Source organism: Strix uralensis, chromosome 15 (assembly GCF_047716275.1).
Source record: "Strix uralensis isolate ZFMK-TIS-50842 chromosome 15, bStrUra1, whole genome shotgun sequence".
Lineage (NCBI taxonomy): Eukaryota > Metazoa > Chordata > Aves > Strigiformes > Strigidae > Strix > Strix uralensis.
The window spans coordinates 22356816-22368832 of NC_133986.1; the positions used below are offsets into that span (position 1 = coordinate 22356816).

General features: G+C 48.2%; 1 long non-coding RNA gene across 1 annotated transcript in view; it reads left to right on the plus strand.

Moving 5' to 3' along the window:
- The first annotated feature begins 4147 nt into the window (after window positions 1–4147).
- Window positions 4148–12017, plus strand: part of LOC141950266 (uncharacterized) — a 105185-nt gene continuing 97315 nt past the window's right edge. Inside the window, exon 1 of the long non-coding RNA XR_012630974.1 lies at window positions 4148–4247. This is a non-coding gene — a long non-coding RNA (uncharacterized LOC141950266). The remainder of the gene's footprint in view (window positions 4248–12017) is intronic.

Genomic DNA, 12017 nt, shown 5'->3' on the forward strand with positions numbered 1-12017 from the left:
AGAGAGAGGCTTATAATAAACAAGGCTGGGGCTGTTTACAAACCTCACTGCAATATAATTATATTTTTCAGCATGAGTTGAGCGCTACAAGAGTGGCTGGTCCAGTGGCAGCTTTATTATATTCAGCAAGTCCTAATGAATAGGGAGCAGATTGTAAAATATTGTATATTTTTATTGTTATTCATGCAGGTGAGAGTTTTGCAGCAAGGAGTCACTGGCTTTATTGCTCTAGGTTCTCGGGGAAGAGACAAGTGCTTTGCCAAGATTCAGAAATGAGCTGCTGTCAAGGAAGGAGGAGAGACAGGTCTGCTCCAGCCTGAGCTTCATTGTTTCATGGCAGGGGAGGTGCCATGGGGATGAATTTGACCTTCAGGTCACCGTGGACCAATTTAATGCCCTGTGCAGCTCCATGGACTTCCCAGCTGAACTGTGCTGCCGGTGCTGAGGTTAACCCCACCCCAGAGTGTTACAGCAGCCCACCGGGCATCGTGTCAAGCTCTGGGCTGTGACCTCGCGCTCCTCAGCCGCCCGTACAAACACCCGGGTGTTTCCACTGGGTCGTCTGTCAGGTGGAACAAGGTATGACCAGTTTTTCCCAGTGTGAGCATGGCCCTGGGGAAAATCAGACCAGTTTGGCCCTTTAGATCACACCTGCAATTGGAAGTGGGAAGGATTTGGTAACGACCTGTTGGTGACTACACCGTGATGGGCAGGATGAAATGAGGGACAAATCCTGTGCGGTGGTGCTCCCCGTCTGTGAATGCGTATGTGGGTGTGCGTGCACACCTTAGAGCAATTCCCTATGGTTGAATTTCCAGGAGAGAAACTGTGCCAGAAGAGAGAAATTTCAGTCTTGGCTGTTCCTTGCTGGCTTGCGTGCAGTCTGGAAAGATGTTTATTCCAGTTTGACCTGTAATGGGAGAGCCTGGGGAGGGCAGAGCCTTGAGCAAGCAAATGTTCAGGTATTTCTTACAACCTTCTGCCAGCTGCTGAAAGAGTAGCAAAGATCTATACGCAGGGATTACAGGTAAAATGCAAGCTGCAAATATACACACACATAAAACTGTGCTTGTCTGCATTTTATTTTTGTTTTAATGAGTGTTAATAGTAAAGTGGTAGAGGATGACAAAGGTTTTCTTCCTCAGGTGTTAAAATGGGAAGCAATTAAGGCTGTTAAAAGTTGCCATGGTGGCAGGATAAAGATGGTTTGGGCAGGTGAGTTGTTTTTTCAATCTGGTATGAGGAATTGCTTCTTCATTACTCTCATTTGCCAGAGCTGGGACAGTTTTATATCTGTGCAGCAGAACAGTGAGCAAGCTTTGTGTATATGTGCACAGCTTTGTACTGTCTGTTGGGGCTGGGGACACCGGTTAGAGACATGCCTGCAGGATGGGTGGACACATGGATGTGCAGGCAACCAGCAGGAGCAGGAGGCTGCAGTTGGAGTGGGGTTGCAGATGTCCCTTTCCCTGTGCTTCTACCCAGACTGGCTGCACCCAACCCAGCACGGTGTAGGGACACTTCAGGCTCATGCCCACCTTGTCCCCTGGTCTGGGGATGAGGTTCACATGTGGCTCCCTACATGCTCATCCAGAAGCAGCATCGATAAGCACAGAACTACAACCTGGTGTTTTTCTAATTTTTTCCTCTCTCCAAACTGTTCTCAAGGCATCAGATTCAACTGGGTGGAGTTTGTAGTAATTTTAAAAAGTTATTTGCCAAGGAGCTTTTGAAGGAGTAGGTTTGAGCTGGCTCAGGGGATAGGGAGGGAAGGGCTTTGAGTTATATGTAACTAGAAGATCCAGTTTCTTGCCGTGTAACACCTCTTACTGGGAATTCAGCAAATTGGCTTCAGTACTGACTGGAAGCTTTTTGTGGGTGGCTCTCTGTTACCTGACACTTTGGCTTTGCAGTCAGGGTAGTGGGGCAAAATGAGTTCAGGTCTTAGACCTGCAACTGATTGTCTGGCCAACACCAGGCACGTTTCCCAGCCTGAGCTCTCTGTAATTCCCGAGGTGGTGTCTCTGCCGAATCTAAGCTGATCTGATGATGGTGCTGTTGTCCCACTCTGCCAGCACATTTCCTTCTGGCACAAGCTTTCCATCCAAAGCAGTTTCAGCTCACTGAATTATCAGCAAATCAGCCTGACAAGGGGTGGATGGTTTCTGAGGGCTTGGTGGGGCTGGGAGGGCAGTGCTGTCAGCCAGCTGTGCACGTGGGGGGTAGAGCAAGGAAACGTGCTTGGGGAACAGTCCAGCACTTCAGATGAGATTTGTTGACAAGTTGGACTTCAGAGCTTGACCTAGTCATCCAAGGCTAGACAGGCCTCTCCAGAGGGCTCTTGCTCTAATGTTGACAAGTGTTAACGACAGGTCAGAAGAATTGCCCTCTAGCTGTCCTTATTTCTCTCCATTAACTACAGAGAGAAGCAAGTCAACTAGCTCAGTCTTAATTCAATTTTAAAATGCTCAAAACCAAGCAAGGCAAACCTTTCCAGGGGGATCCAGCATTTGTGACTTTGCTGCTGAAAACCGGCTCCACTTTCTGTAGCCATGGCAGAAATCCCCTCCTTAGCTCACTAAATCCACTGTCTTCAGATATGTTTTGTAGCGTGCAGTTTTGCCCAGAGGCTCCGAGGGAGAGGTTCCTTGGTGGAAGACATGTGGGATAAATTTTAGCATCCCAGTGAAATCCTGAGGAACATTTGCTCGTTTGTCTCTAAAGCTTTGCAGTGCGGGCTGGGCTGCTGTCTCCTGCACTCCAAAGAGACTTACGTCAGCAGTGACGTGTGCAACCAGGCCAAAATTACTAAAATTACTAAAAATCGGCCCAAATAGCCAGTGTTACTGGAAAAAGACTTCTTAAAGGCCCTGATTTTCAGAGGGTCAGTGTTTGAAACTGTCTTAGCACCATGCCCCACCTGGTGAATATCCGAGAAGCTACATACACCATCTACCTGGGGGGTCAATCCACCGCTGCTGTTGGTTGTTACTAACGTGCTGCTGAATTAAATGGGGTGTAGACCCAAGCACTTGTCCAAGTACCCCAAGATCTCTAAACACCTTGGTTGCTCTCTGCCATCGCTTACCTTCCCCAGAAAACGCCAAAGCCTGGGTCAGGAGGCAGCAGAGGCTGTTCCCAAGGCAGTGTGGATGATGGGTGGTGGCAGAGTGTGGGCAGAGGCTGCGCAGTGCTGCAGGATCTCAGGGCAGAGAGGGAGAGAAGTCTCTGGCCTGTTTTATTTGCTATTACAGAGTAAGCCATTAGGATAAAGTAATGTTATTCAGCTTGCTGGAAGGGAGGGAGAGGAGGAAGGTGTTAAAACATGCGTTACAATATTCCACCCCAGCGTACCAAATCGGAGGAGAGAGAGAATCTGGTTTTACTTTTCATAAAACCTCTCAGCTGTTTAATACACTTGAATCCCACAATCTCAAAGCTTTAACACAGAGTGAAGAGTTTCACTCTTCCTAGGGCAGCGCAGAGGTTAATCAGTTGTTCTTTGCCTCGTGCACTGAGATCCGTAGAGGGCAGGAGTGTGTGACAAGCTGTGCTGTTTGATTCCTGTGACTCCGACTGCAAATGATTTCCTAGCCTCAGGTTGCATGCTCCCTCTTCAAACATCTGGATTTGGATGGGCTTTTGGTTTTGTCTCTTTTTTCCCCTCCTATTCACACTTAAGAATATCCTGGTTGCGGTTGCTGCCCTGCTGTCTGAAGATGGCACTGCAGCATCTCGCAAGCCGAATCCCCAGTATGAGCATCTCCCCCCAGCTCCTTCCAGCCCTATGGACTGTGGGGACTGACAGTCCAACTGCCAACAGCAGAGAGAAACGTGTGAGCTTGGGAGGGAGGTGGGGTGCTTGGACATGAGCTGGACAAAATCTGTCAGTGCTTCAGCAAAGAAGGGAAAAGCAGAAGATTGTGGATAAAGCTGGAGAACTGTGAATTCAGCTGAGGTGCTGCTTCCTCCTCCTCTCAACCCCTTAATAATGCTTTGCTGCGGGTGGGATGCTGAAGCGCCTGATCCGGGTACAAGGCCAAATTCATCACGGGTGCAAACTGGCTCTGACCCTCCGACTTTGCTGCTTGTGTCTGCTGGCTGAGGCTCCAGCACTATGAACTTACTTAAAATAAAAAAGGGATGTGGTGGTGAGTGGGAAAGAAGGGAAATTCCCATTGACTGAGATGATTTAAATGATAAAATTAAAACACTGCGGACACTTCTGTGGTTTGCAGCAGCTGCTGGTGAGTTTCTTGGATTCTGCGTTGTGTGGGCAGAGGGGCATTGCTTTTCAGCTGGGGAAAAGGAGTCTGAGAAAATGCAGGCAAATACTAAGAAATAAAAGGAAAATAAGAAAATGGATGTATGTAGTGGGTGTGTAACTCAAGTCTGGGGAGTGAGGCTTATGCTGTAGAGCTCATCTCCAGTTATGCAGGGGCTGTTAGCAAGGGGAGGGCAGTGTCACAGAAATGGTTTGCAGGATCCTGGATAAATCTGTGGAGAAATGGAAAAAGAGGAGGGAAGCTGCTGCTGTTCTTTGCACACACAGCTCTGAAATACCTTCATCTCCTCCCACCTGGACTGGTATAAATAGCTGCTCCGTAGACTCCTGCGGGGCCAGTTCTCCAGGCAGCAGGAGGGATGGGAGCCTGCTCGCTGGCTTCTCGCCATGCTTAAGAAACATGGGTACATTGCTCTCCCGCTCACACTAGTCCACAGGCTCCCCATTAACTCCGGTTAGAAATGAGCCTGGGTGGACTTTACCCCCAGCAGCACTACAGGCTTGGGGAGGAGTGGCTGGAGAGCTGCCAGTCAGAGAGGGACCTGTGGGTGTTGATTTACAGCTGTCTGAACATGAGCCAGCAGTGTGCCCAGGTGGCCAAGAAGGCCAATGCCATCCTGGCTTGTATCAGCACCAGCGTGGCCAGCAGGGACAGGGAAGGGATCTTGCCCCTGGACTCGGCACTGGTGAGGCCGCACCTTGATGAGTGGGTTCAGTTTTGGGCCCCTCACTCCAAAAAGGCCATTGAATGACTCGAGCGTGTCCAGAGAAGGGCAACGGAGCTGGTGCAGGGTCTGGAGCACAGGTCTGATGGGGAGCGGCTGAGGGAACTGGGGGGGTTTAGTCTGGAGAAGAGGAGGCTGAGGGGAGACCTCATGGCCCTCTACAACTCCCTGAAAGGAGGGTGCAGAGAGGGGGGATGAGTCTCTTGACCCAAGGAACAAGTGCCAGGACCAGAGGGAATGGCCTCAAGCTGCGCCAGGGCAGGGTCAGACTGGCTCTTAGGAAGGATTTCTTTGCAGAAGGGGTTGTTGGGCGTTGGAATGGGCTGCCCAGGGAGGTGGTGGAGTCCCCATCCCTGGAGGTGTTCAAGAGTCGGGTTGACATGGTGCTGAGGGATCTGGTGGAGTTGGGATCTGTCAGTGCTGGGTTAACAGTTGGACTGCATGATCTTCAAGGTCCTTTCCAACCTAGATGATTCTGTGATTCTGTGGTTCTGTGACTTGCCGCAGTCTGCTCCAAGGACCTCCTGCCTCCTCCATCCCTTGGTGCGTCCCTATTTATCACCTGGCGTGTCCCAGTCTGGGAGAGCTCATCTGCACTGCGGTGCCATGGGGAGCAGCCCGCCGCTGCAGACCCCGCGCTGCAGCCTCACCTATCGCTGTCGAGCAGGAGGGCCATGGCAAAGCAGGCAGTGGCTCCTTGGGCTTCCTGGGGCCGCTTCCAGGCAGGCAGAGGGGACCTGGGCAAGGCAGGCCTGGGGGCTGAAATCCAGTACCCAGCACTTCTGCTGGAGAGTGTTCAGTAAGCTGCAATCTGAGAGAGGCTGAGATCCATTGCAGAGGTGGGTGAATTCAACAAAGGAGGCATCGAGTTCATGTTTATGCCTTTTTTTTTTTTTTCTTCTTTTGCTTCTCTCTGAAAGCTTTTGAATGTAGGCAGCTCACAGGGACTTCAGAGCCCCTTTGTTTCTCCAGACCTGTGGAAACCTTTCTCTGGCATGTCAGGCTTTGCTGGGAGCAGCGGGCTGCCTACAGCAAACCCAGCAGCAGTGCTGTAGCAGGCAATACCAGAGCATGCAGGCATCTCAGCACCGCTCATGTGCCTCTTGCAAAGGAGCTGGATGCAGGCAAGCAAAAAGGTATTTCCCATGGCTGCCTGTGTGGAGAAGGGGCCACAGGAGGACATAATGTCCAGCCGCTTCCAAGGTCCCAGAGAAGGTCAGTCTGCTGCTAAATGTGAGCCCTCTCACCCCAGCACCAGCTGGGAATTGTGTGCAGGATCAGACTAATCAGGGTCTTGTCACTGTAGTATCGGTGTATGTCAGTGGGGATCTTTGGTACAGAGGCCTTCCTATAACTTAACATAATTAGCTGGAGATAATTATGGTCACAGCACTGCCCTGTTCTGAGGGAATGCTGAGGTGTCCAGTGCAGGGGAGAGGAATTCCCTGGAAGGTTGTGGAACAAGTGAAGAAGTGTGGGGATACATCCAGAATCCACAAAACAAGGTCCTGCCTTTGGTTGAATTAAGAACCATAGGAGATTCGAAACCAACTTCTGAAGCTTTATCATTAAAAGCACATTGAAACATTTCCAACAACTTGGCAAACATTTTGAGGTGGAGTGTGTTGGGTGAGTCCCTGCCCCCAGCTCCCCACAGTTTCCCATTACTCACGTGAAAAGCCTTGGCTGAGTCCCAGACTTTGTCTTAATGCATTAAAAACCTTTGTTCAGTGCTTGCCATGGGCTGTTCAAATGCCAGATGTGTGAGACCCAGCTCTCGCATCTACTCACTAACCTGGTGCAAGCTGTCAGTGGTAATCCTGTTTACTATCTGCTTTCATCACTGCCTGAGACCTTTCCCATCACTTACCCTGTGCAACACTGAAAACAGCAGATAATCTGTATGTACAGTAAATTGACTTCAGCTTTTTCCTTGAGCAACTAAAAATGAAACAAGAAAAAAGGACAAACACTGGTTAAAAACAAGTTATAACCTCTGTTGCAAAAGGGACAGCCTGTCATCAGAGCATCTTCTGCCATGCTCTGCTTCGCCACAGCAGAGTAAACAATTTTGTCCTCACTTTTGAATCGAAACACCTGAACTATGTGGCCTCAGCCTTGGAAAAAATTGCAGGTTCATTCTGGGGAGGAACAGGCAATTTTCCTCTGAGAGAAAATTGTTAAATGTCAGTCAGCCTCACGTGGTGTCCACAGAAGCAACGCAGTGTCTGAAGGTCTGGGAACATGTTTCAGCAGGGTAATGGACTGCAGTTGCAACGCTTAACTCGGAAACCACCGTGGCCCCTGTGGGAGAGGTGGTGGCTGGAGGGTGTTGTGGGAGGAACAGGACAGAGAGAAATTCAAAGGGATTTTTGCTCACCGGGTGCACAGGACGGGGAGCTTGGAGGTGGGGCCATCAGTTCGGATGTCTCTGCTCAGCAGCCTGCGGTGGGGTCGAGCTGGAGTAAGGGGATTTCTCGAGGGTCTGTCCCAGCCTGACGTCTCCCTCTGTCGATACAGATGCTGTTAACTCTTCTCCTGCTTTGGGGTGAGGCAAATTTTATTGAGCAGATAGTCCCTTTACTGAAGGGAGCTGTGAGACAGTGTTTCCCCTCTCACATCCAGCCAGCCAGCCTTCCCCGCAGGGCTGCCCATCCCCAGGGCTGCGGAGGCAGCAAGGGCCAGCCAGCCTATTCATTTCAGTGGAGACACGCTTACAATCAGACCTGCTCACTCTGAAGTGATTAGGAAGAATTATCCCAGATTTGTTCGTTTTATTCACTGTAGACCTCTGTATTTCTCTTTTCTTTCTAGCCATTGATTTGAACTCCAGACATTACGTTGTGGTGAAATCTAAGTTCTTATCCAGGCTCCATCGTTCTTATGTTTAGCCATCTCATAGACATCCTGTCGTTTGTTACTAGGAATTTAGCCGTGAAGTCTTTCAGAGAGATGTCAGCCCTGGGGGGAAGCATGGCCTCAAGTGACAGAGTTAGAGCCGCAAAGAGATTTTGCACTGACAAGGGGACAAAGTCTAAATTTTACATCCTTCAAAACACAGCTCATACTGAACCCTATTTAACAGGTGCCTCCATCCCATCGCAGCTGTTTGTCTCCAGGAGAAACCGGGTTAGTATTTTGCTTTAGACAGAGAAGGTTAGAAAATCACCTTCAAGAAATCATTGAAGGCTTTAAATCCGAAGCAGAGAAAGTAGCTCCTGCTTGTGCTAAGCAAGCACCTAAATCCTGGAGGCAGCATTTGCCAAGAACCTCAGCCAGGACAGGTCTGTGAGTCTGATTCGGAGATCCATGCTTTCATACCAGGCAACACGGGGAAGATATGGTATTTGTGTCCCTGGGGCTCTAGCATTAGGGATTCATTTGGCCTGGAAGAAAGGGATTTGAACCAGGGTCCCACAACAGACTTAAAGCAAGAAAACTGTCTTTTACTTCAGGTTCTGATTTGTTTGATGTGTAGGTACCTCTGGGGGATTCCCAGCTGTCACCGTAAACTCGGATAAATCAAAGAGTGTGGATAAAGGAGGGAGGAAAGGAAATTTTTTGTTGTTTTACACTGTTAGGGAAACAAAGACCTCTGAAGCTTTCTTTAGTGTTTTTAAATCAGAGATCTGTTCTTGGTTTGGGGTTTGTTTTTTTGAGTAAACAAGCAGATGTGATCATTTGCTCTATAACTTCAGGTTCAAACATGCACTGATGACAATGTGTTTTTCACTGCAAAATGATACATTACTAACAAATCAGATTTAGGTATCTTGTTCTGGGATACGCTCTGTGCTCTTGCCGTGGGAGTTCTCATGCAAATAAGAGGTTTTCAGCCTGGACCACAGCTACTCCTGGGGAGATTTCCAGGACAGGCCTATTAGGGAGCCTGGATTTGCTGCTGGTCGATCAAAGTCCTTCCCAGACCTCAGGAAATGCTCAGCTTGGAGCTGTCGCTGAAATGGGTATGTTCCCGCGAAAGGGGACCAGTTTTGACAAATAGTCACTTTCCAGCAATCATCTATATTATTTGTAAAAAATTAATTAAGAAAGTATCTAATAAATGATGTCTCAATCTCCTGAGCCACCTCAGAGCAGTGGTGCTTTGATTTCCCCCAGCTTGGAGGAGCCCTCCTTTGCCTCCTGTGTAGTGGCCAAGCCTTTCCCTGCTCATTCCCATTTATCTTTGTCACAGACAGGGAGGAATCATCAGTCAGTGCTCAGAGCTCAGTGACTGATACCAACAGGCCATTGATTGTGTTTAACAGACAGGAATTTTGTCGCTGGCTTCCCTCCCCTTAGGTTTTCAAGTAATTTCTGCATTTTGCTCAGTCTCTTGCCCCTGTCTCCTTACCATTAATGCCACATTCACTCTGTCTGATCATCTTACTCTCCATAAAGCAGGCACATCTCTGGCTGACTGGAAAATAAATCACTAGCTCAAGGAGGGGGAAAAAAAGGGGGGGGAGGGCAGACCACGAGACTGTGTCCTGGCCTCTGTGGAGTCAGGAGACTCTTCTTTATCTGTCCTTTCCACAAAAACCATACCATATCGCTCTATGTTTTGGATTTTGTACCTCTGTCTTGTGTTTTCTCTCTCTTTCTCTCCATATCTTTGTCTTTATCCATAACAGCCAAGGCATAGGCATATAGGCATCATATTTTCCCACTTCTCTGATATGATCTGCCAGAACAGAAATGTTCTAGCTGAGAAACTTCCTGAGAAGCTCAGCACTAATATCAGAGGCAACTGCTTGATATGGCAGCTGAAATAAAATTGCTTTTTCTGGGAAGAAACATTCTTCTGCAAAAGAGAGAGTGCTTGAGTTGATGCATCCGGAAATAAGATTAGATTGTTGTCAGGGAACTTGACATATTTTGTTGATCACAACAAAAGCTAAGGCAACCAAGAAAGAGTCAACAGAGGAGCAGCTTGCACCTGAAGAGCTCAGCATGCCTTATGGTAACTGCTACCAGCACAGGGCTGTTCCTCCTGTCTTCTTGGGGTGGAGGGGTGCCCACCTCAGAAGAAGAGGTTTGAGGGGGAGAAGAGCAGATGGGCTTCATGAAAAGCTTATGCTGTGTTGCAGAACACTCAGTCCCAGTGGGAGTTTCAAGTCTAAGTCCTAGAAGGAGTTGAAGTACTGTGATATGGGGTGTTTGCTCTGAATGTTCAGTTCAAACCCAGAGCAGCAGAAGTCACACGGGAGATAAAGGGCTCAGTTCAGCGGACTCGAATGAGGAGGGTATTTTAGCTAGACTTGAGAGATCTGGCTTGAAAAGAATCCTCCTTTAGCCAAAGAAAATCTGAGAAACCTCACAGTATTTTTCGTACAGAATCCAATAAGAGATGCAAAAGCTGCTTCTTGCAAGGTTTGCTGATTTTGCTGTGACTATTTCACAGAACTGCAAGAGGGTAAAACTCACATCTTAAATCTAATTTTTAAGGTTGAAAGCCTCTTTACAAATTTTTATGAGTATGAGGGTTAAATGAATGGTGATCTTGTCTTTAGTTTGGCTTTTGCCAGCTTGGAATTGACCAGTGATTTTCTGTCTTCAGGGTAAGGATGGTTTTATTCCCTATGAATTTAACATACAGTGGAGATTTTAGAGAAAGAGAGTTATCAGTATCTTTGCAATACTGTGTTGTTGGGATGATGAGACTTCCTCTTACATCCCAGCTCAAGATCAGGTGAGACCCTAAAGTAAGATCAGTCAACATTTATTCTAGCTTGTGTACCTCAAAAAAAAATACGTCTGTGAAAGTCCTGAAAGTATTTCTGGGGAAATGCAGCTTATGCCTAAAATATCTTCTATAAAAGCACAAGATCAAGTAATTTTTCATTATAAAATTCCAGATTTTGCTAGCTTTCCTGGTGCAAAGAGAGGTTTATCAGGTGACCCCCATGTCATCAGCAGAGCTCTGCCTGGCTGGGTGGACAGCTTGAAAAATAGTTCTGAGAGGTATGAATGTCCCCATTCATCCAAAGGATGTTAGTGCTGAAATGTGGTCACCTGGAGAGCTGGGGCACTTCCACTCTCACACTGCAGCCGGAGGGTGAGGGCAGGGCTACAGGACAAGATACTTTTCTCCAGGATCTGGGATTACTCCCATGCCCTCAGACCATCGTGCAGTTTTCTAGCTGACTTAGGTTTAAATACTCTGAATAAAAATCTCAAAAGTTAATTTATTTATGGAGAGTATGTGACCAGTGCAATCTGGAAACAAGGAAATAACCAGCTCTGAGATGGCTCCATATGAAATGTAAAAAAGCTATTAAATATCCTCTTTAAACACAGCGGAATAAGCCAGTGAGAACGATGTGTCTCCTGACAGCTCAGGTAGGAAACAATTCCTGAGGCCAGTGAGCTGTGAAAGACTCATGTTTCCTCCCATTTAATTGCCCTGTAAAAATATGAAGCGAATAGTGCACTTTCCAAAGGTCACCCAAAAAGTAGTAAAATCAACAAAATCCTTCCAGCTGGGATTCCTCCCCCTCCTTCTCTGAAAAGATGTAGACGGATGTGTCGAGGGCAGTCCTGCACCTTCTCCCAGGTCGGAGTAGCTGCCCTGTGGCTCTTTGCCCTGCCTGCCCTGCTGATTTGTATGGCTTGAGACTCTAGGTATGGCCCAGAGAAAGGCTCTGGAGCTGCCCATGGGGTGTTTGGCTCTGCAGATAAGAGCGACATACCCACAGAAATCACCAGAAGGCCGAGAAACGGCAATGGGCATTACTGTGAAATGCAGCATCAAGTCATCTACTGGGCAGCCTTGGAGAAGGACCAGCAGGGTATGGCTGCCAGGGTCTTGTGAAGAGTTTGTCTCATTATCAGAGGTGGTTTGTGCACAGGCACGCAGGGATGTGTGTGCTCACCTGTGCATGGTGATGGGGAAGAGGGGAGGCAGTGCCTGAAGGGCTTTCCCTAGCCAGAGGTGGCTAGTCAAGCCGTGATCTGAGCATCCACCAAAAGCCACCCCACAACTGAACTGGGAATGAGTGCCTGAG